This window comes from Macrobrachium nipponense, chromosome 38 (assembly GCF_015104395.2).
Source record: "Macrobrachium nipponense isolate FS-2020 chromosome 38, ASM1510439v2, whole genome shotgun sequence".
In the NCBI taxonomy this organism is placed as follows: Eukaryota; Metazoa; Arthropoda; class Malacostraca; order Decapoda; family Palaemonidae; genus Macrobrachium; species Macrobrachium nipponense.
In genome coordinates, this window is record NC_061098.1 from 56,646,596 (window position 1) to 56,656,739 (window position 10,144).

At 34.7% G+C, this 10,144-nt stretch overlaps 1 protein-coding gene across 1 annotated transcript in view; it reads left to right on the forward strand.

Annotated features, from left to right (window-relative positions):
- Nucleotides 1-10,144, forward strand: part of LOC135209840 (tumor necrosis factor ligand superfamily member 6-like) — a 45,575-nt gene that overhangs the window by 293 nt on the left and 35,138 nt on the right. The window lies entirely within an intron of this gene.

Below are 10,144 nucleotides of genomic sequence, written 5' to 3' on the forward strand. Positions count from 1 at the left end.
AGTTCTGTGTTACTTCCCCTATCAAAAATATTTTGGCCCGGGAGTTGCCCAATTTTTTTTTTGCATCTGCAAGCCAGGATGCCGGTTATCGCTGGACATATATTACCAGGAAATTCTAAAATATGGTGGATGCTGCATATATATTTTTACTTTTACAGGAAGAAAAAACATGAAGGTTATTCCCTTGCCATATTTTTGGGGGGAGAGCGGCGCTTTACAAGTTAGTGTGAAATAAGGAAAATTTCAATCAAGACGCATTTGCTTTCACATATTCGTAATAAAATAATTAACTCAGAATTCTTGCAAAGGAGCATTCTGAAAACGATTTCAGAATGCTCGTCGAGGTTTCAGATGCACAATCTTGAAATTCAACGTTTACTCTGAAGTTCAAAAGTATTCAATCTTTTTATTCAGGAGACCAACCCTTATTCGTATGGTACAAGCCCACCAAAGAGGCCACTGACTTGAAATTTAAGCTTCCAAAGAATATGATGCTCACACGGAAGAAGTACAGAGGGTAATAGGGATTACAAACAGAAGAGATCAGTTATGAGAAAAAAATTAATAACTAAATAGATAAAAATGTACTAACTAAACTATTGAAATACAGGGAGAATGATTTTAGGGGAGCAACGCATTGCGTCTTGGCTTTCACTTCCAAGTTCTGAACGGTGTCTGATTGTGAAACTGATTGTGAAATTATGGAGGCTTTTAAATATTCAATTTGACACTATTGCTTTCGAAATACAATATTTCCCTTTAATGCAAACGCAAGTTGGTTTAAATTTGCAAATGAAAGTTACAAAGACAAATAAGCAATATGGAATTGAAGGAATGCAATATCTATTATTACTTTACAACTTCAACATAATAATATCATGCAAAACTTAATGGATACAAACACAGAAATGATCAAAATTGAGATAAGAATTTAGCCATCAAATGACATAAAATGTAAAGGAAAAATTTACTGCATAGTACACACACGAAGCTTATTACGTATGTTAAGATCAAGATGAAAAATGAATAAGTTTATAAGTATGAGTTAATGAATAAGCAAAGACAACTGATTGATTGTTTGGCCTCCGGGGACAGTGAGTGAACGAAGCATCTCAAGAAAAAGTAGCGAATGATTATGTGGTGCCTGGCCTAAGGTTCTGAAATCACAATAAACAGAAATGTCATGAATATATTATCTCCCTAGGGCGAGGCATTTTATCCCATCCTAAACTGACAACCAAACCGATTCTCCCACACTTCTGTGGTATACATGAGGTCTTTGGTAAACCGAGCTGTCGGAAAAATTTTGAAAAAAGGTATTTTGAAAAAAAGGTGCAAAGTGAAATTTCTCTTTGTCGCACAGCTCAGCAATTTAGACCAATTCCCGGGTTGAAAACAATTTTGGGGAAAAAATTCCATGTACTGCAAAGGCATGGGAGAAATACCCGGAATATTCCAAAGCGTATACGAATGCCTATGAGTCGCAGAAACGTAGACGCAGCTGTTTTCAGCGCAAGGGTGGAGAAAATAACTAAATGCCATTATCATTATTTGAAAGATTACAGTAAATAGCATTCTGATTCATCAACCAATATCCCATACTTCTGAATCTCATCTTTAATTTCATTTTTTTGCTATTTATAGAATCATGTTGCCCAGAAACATTTAAAAATAACATTATAAAAATTCAGAGAGAGAGAGAGAGAGAGAGAGAGAGAGAGAGAGAGAGAGAATAATGAACACTAATAATAAAAAAACTGTGATAGACAGATACAATGTTCCTTCAGCTAGTGAGAGAGAGAGAGAGAGAGAGAGAGAGAGAGAGAGAGAGAGAGAGAGAGAGACAGACGACAGCAGACAGACAGAGGATAATTAACCTTTGATATTAAATGATACTGTTATAGACAGAAAATATCGGTTCCCTCTGAGAGAGAGAGAGAGAGAGAGAGAGAGAGAGAGAGAGAGAGAGAGAGAGAGAGAGAGAAATAACATTGATATTAAAAGAAGATTATAATGTTCTAGACAGAAAATATCTGTTCCTCGACCTGAGAGAGAGAGAGAGAGAGAGAGAGAGAGAGAGAGAGAGAGAGAGAGAGGAGAGAGAGGAGAGAGAGGAATAATTAGCATTGATGCTGAAAAAATAAAATTATTATCATAAGAATCGAAATTATGAAGGAAATGTGGATCTTTTATGATGAAATGGAATCTCCAACCGCAAGGTTCTCTCTCTCTCTCAAAGTATCATCCTCATCATCATTAAATATTCATAAAAACAACTTTTAAAGATACGCAACGGAACCCGAACCCTACTCAAGCCGAATTTTTAACACCGGTTCTGACAAACGCTCCAGAAATGAAAGATTTATTCCTCATTAATGAGACGAGGCAGAGAGACTATAATAAATCTCTCTCTCTCTCTCTCTCTCTCTCTCTCTCTCTCTCTCTCTCTCTCTCTCTCTCTCTCTCTCGATAGCAAGGAAAGAATTGGCACTAAGCAATAAGAGACTTTGTAGGAGATTGCCAAATAGCAGGATATAAATTGCTCAGATAAGATAGACCTAATAAAAAACGTGGTGGAGTTATGTTGTATGTCAGGGACCACCTCAGTCCAATTGAGTGTAAAATTACAACCATGCAAGAAGTAACTGGCATCAATGTAAGAAGCAGTCAAGTGAAGAAGATAACTCTAATAATCGTGTACAGACCTCCCCACTGACCACAAATGTCCGACGACCAACCGTTATGCACTATTAGGACAAGAAATAAACAGGAAACTCTATATAATAATATCGTAGATTTCAATACAGCAGTACACTGGGACACTATGACCTCCACATCAAACTTAGAAGGAAAAAGACTTTTAGAAGTTGTCAAAAACGAATTCCTCCACAATGGGTTGATAAATCTACTAGAGGAAACACATCCTAGACATCGTCCTATCAACGGAGAAGACACTAAAGAGATTACACTACCGTTGAGGAGACCTAAGAAATCTAGAGGAGTATGTTAAAACTCTAGAGTACAAGAACACAGACACTGATAAGTACTGGGACGCCTTTCTAGAGAATGCACAGAACAACGCTCTAGTTGTACACCATTTAAGCAAAAGCTAACAAACGGCAGCCCTCAGCCTAAGTGGTTCAACAAAGAAATTGAAAATAAAATAAGAGAAGGAAATAGATTGCACAAATCAATGAATACACACCCAACATAAGAAGCAAGCCCGAATTAGTAAGAAATGCAAAGATAAATGAGGATAAGAGAGTTGGATCAGTTGGTAAGAAAAACACAAAAGAATTCTTTGCCCATGTTAATAGCAAGAAAGCAATAAAAAATGGCATAGATCCTTTAAGAAACAACCGAGGAAACATAGTGAATTTATACTTAGATAAAGCAGCATTATTGAATAAAATTTTTACTAGTGTTTTCACGATTGAAGATACAACCTCAACCCCTGAACCAGCTATTAAATATGAAGGGGCAGAGCTGTTTAACAAAATAATATTTGCAGACGAAGACATTAACAACAAAACAGAAAAAGTCAACAACTTCAAATCTCCTAGCCCGGATGGGATTCATCCAAGAGAAATTAAAGAGTTAAAAGCGGAAATATCTCCTTACCTATATGAACTCTAAAGAAAACCTGCAGACAAAGAAAGGGACCAAAAGGATGGAAACTAGGTAATGTGCCCCCAGTCTACAAAAAAGGTCCAAGAGAAGAACCAGAAAATTATAGATCAATCTGTTTAACGTCAGTTTCTTGCAAAATTTTTCAGTCCATAATTGCAGATCAAATTGTGGATCACACTGATAGAAACAACCTGTTGTTAAACAGTCAACACGGCTTCAGACAAAACAGATCCTGCCTATCAAACCTCTGTTACGGCAGTAGTAGAGCAATAGATATACTTTACTTAGATTTCCAAAAGGCCCCAGACAAATTCCACACAAAAATCTAATGACAAAAGTTAGAGCTTTAGGAATTGTAGGAAAAACAGCAGACTGGATCGAAGAGTGGATAACTAATAGAAAACAGAGAGCGGTAGGTAATAAACGTTGAAGAATCAGAATGTGCAGATGCGACAAGCGGAGTTCCTCAGGGTTCTGTCCTTGGCCTGCTCTTGTTTTTTTATTTATATTAATGACATTGATGTAGGCTTAACTCGCAGGTTAGACAAATTTGCAGATGATTATATGCAGCAGACCCAAATACAGTGGAAAGTTTAAGAAATTATCTAAGGAAAATAGGAGCGTGGTCAAAAAGATGGCAAATGCCTTTTAACTTCGAAAAGAGTAGTGTTACAAATAGGAACAAACAACCCTCATGCCAACTACATGCTGTTTGGGAATGACATAAATAGTGTAGAACAAGAATAGTAGCTTGGAGTTTATGTTACCATGGACTTAAAATCCACAAAACAGTGCATAAAAGCCGAAAAGGAGGCACAGAAACTAGTAGGATACATAAAGAGACAGTTCAAATACAGAAACAAGGAAACGGTGCTGCAGCCCTCCGCATCAATAATTAGACCTCACCGTGAATATTCAGTACAGTTTTGGTCACCAACACTAAGAAAGGTCATAAATGGACTAGTAGGGGTACAAGCAAGAACCACAAAGTTAATTCCATCCATCATTCAAATAGGTTACCAAAGACGACAAGAGAGCCTGAACATGTACGACTTAGAAACACGACGATTGCGACGACAACTAATAGAAATATTCAAAATACTGAAAGGCATAACAAAAGTAACAGTAGCCTCTTCACATTGAATAAAAACCAGACAAGAAATAATGGGAGATCTCTTCAACACGTTAAACACCATTGTGAATTATCAATACTAGGTAATAATTCGGCTCACAGAGGCCAACAAAGCGACAGTTCAAAAGAGTTCCTGTCAGAAAGAAACATAATTCTTATTAACACACTTGTCAAAATAAATAACAAAATAATAACAAATCTCATAAAGATGGCAGTGATATTTTTTTTTTTAAAAAAAAAAACAAAAATTTCACCAACAAGTGCACAAAAAACGGAATGATAATATTTCTCACGAATCTCTCATGAGAAAGAAAGAGGTTCTCTGCCACTTCACAAGTCATCTCAATTATATTAATAGGGCTTACTTTTTCCAGACCTGTGAGTCTTAAGGAAACTCCTCTCGGGCTGGTTCTCAGGGATTAATCCTGAGGAGAAGGGAGAAGGGGAAACAAATTAAATTAATAAATTTTTAAAAATAATAAATAAATAAATAAATAAATAAATTTTAAAAATCTAGACTTTATTTAAGAAACCTGTCTTATTTAAAAATTTTATGACGTTGTTAATTGAAAAATCTTTGCTTTCAGCAAGAGTACTTTTCATTTTTCAATTCCGTAGATAAATTTATCTTTGTTGGGTCCAATTTGAGCATTCAATAAGTAAATGCTGCACTGTCATGGGTGTTTGACATCTATTACACTTTATTGGGTCAGCATGTGCTGTTGACATCAAGTGACCATGCGAGAACCTTGTGTCCTATACGGAACCTTGTTAGGATTACCTCTTTTGTCTCTTTCTTTTTGTAAGGATGTCCTCCACGCATACACTTCAGTTTTTATGTTTTCAGTTTATTTGTGGTTGGCACTAAGGCCCATTCTCTTTTCCAATCTTGGTTATATCAATGGTTTAACAGATGTTATCCAGTCTGACACTGGGCATGTGTAATTGTTGGAGGATAGTGAAGGCTAATTTGGCAGCTGAGTCTGCATTTTCATTTCCTCTCATTCCCACGTGTTGCTGGAATCCAACATATTTCTATTGATAATCCTGATTGGAGGAGTTGATGAATTTTTTATGTATTTCTTGTACTATTTGGTTTACTGATTTATACTGTCTTATAGCATCTACGTGAGTCACTGAAAATAATAGACACTTGCTTTTGCCTCAGATATCATATCAAGATCCATTTGTATGGCTGTGACTTCAGCAGTTAATATTGATGATATTAAAGGTAGGCTTCTTCTGATTAACATATTTTTCGAATATGCAAATGCTCCTACTCCAACATTATTTTGGGAGCCGTCTGTATATACTATGATTTGTTTCCTTTTCTTCTAATGTGCTCCAAAGCATGTTGGTGGTACATTCTGTACTTGTCATTTGCTTTGTCATTTGCTTTTTAAGTAGGTAAGACAGGGAGGTACATATCTTTATTCGTTTTAAAATCCCTGGTGAATCTATGTTATGCAAGTTCATTATGTATTTAGCTCTTTTTGGGAAAGAGCTAGTACTATTAACTTCTGTTTCTGGATTACAATTTTGAAAGCAGTCAGCTGCAGGAGAACAATCCCGCTTGCAGTGAAAGACCTCTTCGTATTGCTATCAAATTACGGTGATGTTTCAAGGGCAACACACCTGCCTCTACCAGAACCTAGCTTGTTGGGGACGATCGGAAAGCTCCTGTGCACAATCGCACGCCTTCATGGTGCACTGCATCGAGAGTTTTTCAATGAAGATTTCGAGGTCGGTATGAATATATTGGACAGCAGTAATCTATTAGGATAAGACAGTTGCCTTATATATCATTAATAAAATGTCTCGCTTTGCTCCCCAATTAATGTGATAACTTTTTCAATATGGCAAGGGCTTTGATGCCCTTGGCTTTAATGTATTTGATGTGCTCTTTCCAATCTAAATGTTGATCAAATATCACTCCTAGATATTTGATTTTTGTACAAAATTGTATTTCAGTGCTATAAAGGTGAAGTTTGATTGTTTGGTTCTTCATCCACCTTTTGTCTTTGTAGAAGACGATTGCTTTTGTTTTATCAGTTGAAAATTTAAATCCAACTGAATTTGTCCAACTACATATATTTGAAATGGCAGTACTGAGAACTCTCTGAGCATGTCTCAAATTACTACTCGTATAGTAATAACAAAGTCATCAACATACAAACTGTTTTTTACACCACTTGGTAAATTTATAGTAATGTCATTGATTGCTAAAACAAACAATGTACAGCTCAAGACACTACCTTGAGGGATTCCTTCTTCCAGTTTATAGGTTACTGAGTAGGAATTTTCTACTCTTACTTAAAAAGTAATGTTTGTTGGAAAGTTCCTAATAAATATTGGTAAGTGGCCTCTTAGTCCCTTGGAGTAGTTTTTGAATGATGTTATGTTTCCATGTTGTATCGTATGCTTTTTCTATATAAAAAAAATATAGCTCCTGTTAATTTTTTTTTTCAAAACTTTTTTGATATGATCTTCTAAATATGTTAAGGGACCTAGATTTGATCTGCCAGCTATTGAACCTGATTGTGTTGGTGTTAAAATGGATTCTTTGGTTATTACATACGTTAATCATGCATTAACCATTTTTTCTAAGATTTTGCATAGGCAGCTTGTTAGGGATATCGGTCTATAATTGGATGAATTACTTACATCCTTTCCTGGTTTATTTATTGGAATTATTATGGCATGTTTCCATTTATCAGGAAAGACACGTTTTAGCCAGATACTATTATAAAATTTTAATAAATATGATTTAGCTATAGGAGCTAATTTTTCTATCATTTCAAATGATATTTTATCATATCCTGGTGCGGAGGGATGGCATGAGTTGATGGCATTATCTAGTTCATCCATGTTGAAAATATAATTATAATCAAGGTCTTCAAGAGTTTCAAAATTGAGTATTATATTTTCTTTTTGTTTTCTGATATTTTGAAAATGTATATCTAGGCTAGAGTAAGCACTGATGTTTTCAAAATGCTTTCCAATTATATTTGATATTTCATAAGTATCATGGTATATTTTTCCATTTAGATGTATTGCACTTCTTGGAGGTCTTATATGTTTTCCATTGATTTTCCTTATCTTTTGCCAGACATCCCTTGTGGATGTGTTTGAAGATATGTTTGAGACATATTCTTTCCATGATGCGATTTTTTCAGCTATTAGTGTTTTTCTAAATTTGGCTGTATATTTGTTATATAGTAGTTTAATGTGGTAAATTGTTACATCTGTTATAACCATTTTGTTTAATATGTTTATATTATAGGGCATTTTGTTGAGTGATTTAAGGCGAGTTTTGAGTCTGTTAATGTTTGTTTGTTTGTTTGTTTGTTTTACTGAAGGTTGTTAAGGCTGGATTCCAACATGGGACAGGGGGTTTTGTGGAATGTGATTTGGTATTTGGAATGCTTTTATCTGCAGCATTTATTATGAAGTTTGAGAAGGATTCACATGTAGTATTATGTGGGAATGGTGGTATGTTTTGCTTTTATAGGACATATTTATCCCAAGTAGCTTTTTGGATATTATATCTTGTAGGTGGCAATATTTTTATATTACTTAAGTAGTTCAGAGTGACTGGGAAATGATCACTTGTGTATGAATCGTCTAGGACATTCCATTCAAATTTCTCGGCTACATCATTTGAACATAATGAAATGTCAATTGAGGAAAAGGTTAGGTGTGTATTTGAAAAATATGTTGGAACTTCACTTTCATTGAGACAACACAGGTTGTATTTCATTATAGTTTTATCTATGTTGGTTCCGGATATGTCAGTGGGGTTATTAGTATCCCATAATGGATTATGTGCATTAAAATCTCCTACTATATGTAGGGGTTCGTGTATACTTTTGCTAATAAGTTCAGAAAAATCACTAAAATCTGCATTGAATTTGGTTGGTTATATAAATAACAAATAGGGATTTTACTTTTGTCAGGCATAGACAGTTTAATAGCTGTTATTTGATATGGCATAGACGGTATGTTGAAAGGTTCATATGTTATGCTATTATGAACGTACATATATAGCTGTGCCTAATTTTCCACCGTCAGTTGGTGAATAACAGGCAATTTTATAGTGTTGGATACTTGTAGGGTTACTTCCTATATGTTGTAGACATATGCACATTGGGTTGTGGTCTCGTATCATTCTTTGTAATTCACCAAGACGTAGTCGGGTTAAAGAGGCCATTTATATTCCATTGAATAATTTTATATTCCATTATTGGCAGGAATTGGTGTTAAATTTTGTAAATGGATTGCGGATTTTACTTTGCCTCGTAGTTTATATGCATTAAAATTTATTTGTGGTTTTTTAATCGTTATTTGTGTATGATGGTTATTAGATTCAGCAGTTGTTTATTTTTCATAGTTGAATATTAGTAAGTCTATTTTTTATTTTATAATTTCCTTTTTGTATTTTAAGGATTAAGAACATAATTCGTTCTCATGTTTAATAAAATTGTCTATACAATTTCGTACTGTGTCCTTTGTCTTGGTGGTTATTTGATTATATGTAGTACCTACGAAGCACTCATTACACCCACAAGACGAAGCATGTTTGGTGACGTTAATTATTGTTTCAGAAGTATTTGATCTAGCTTTAGAAATTTCTGGTTTTGTTATTCTATTGGTTCTTTTCTGTAGTGACAAAGACTGTTTTGTTGTTGTTAATAGAATATTTGGGTCTTGTGGTTGGTTGGGTGGTGATAGTTATATTTTGGTTTGGTTTAATGGTATGATTTTCATTAGTATTATTTGATGGTAATTGTAAAGAGTTATTAATTGTTTCTTTACTGTCCAGATGTTGACTGTTTGATTGAGATTGAGGGTAATTGTGTATTTCCACTTGTGATGAGGTTAGTACAATATCTTTTTTAAAAGGTTCTCCTGGTGTAGTTGGAGTTTCTTTGGATTGATTGTAATTTTCAATATTCACTTTTTTTCCCTTAGGTGGGGTTCGTTCCAGTATTCTTTTTTTTCTTGTCAGTTCGATTATTATTACCATTTAATTCCTCTACCACTGGAAGTTCTTTTCCATGGATAACTAAATCATCTATGTATTGGTTGGTATAATATCACTTTTATTTTGGGTTTCAGTATTATTGGTATGAAAATTAGTTTCTATGTTTATATTATCTTGTTTGTTATTGTGCTGCTTGATGTCTTGATTTTTAGTCACATTTGAAAAGGGGGGGGTTTTGGATGGATTATCAACTCCTCTTACTTTTAGCTCGAGTCTGGCTTCCATGACTGACATTCCTGTCCTATTTTATTACAACTGAAGTTCTGTCTTGTATTGGTAAAATGAGCATTCTTTAGATTTCGCGTGATGGGCTGGCATTTTTTGTATGTGTGTCCATA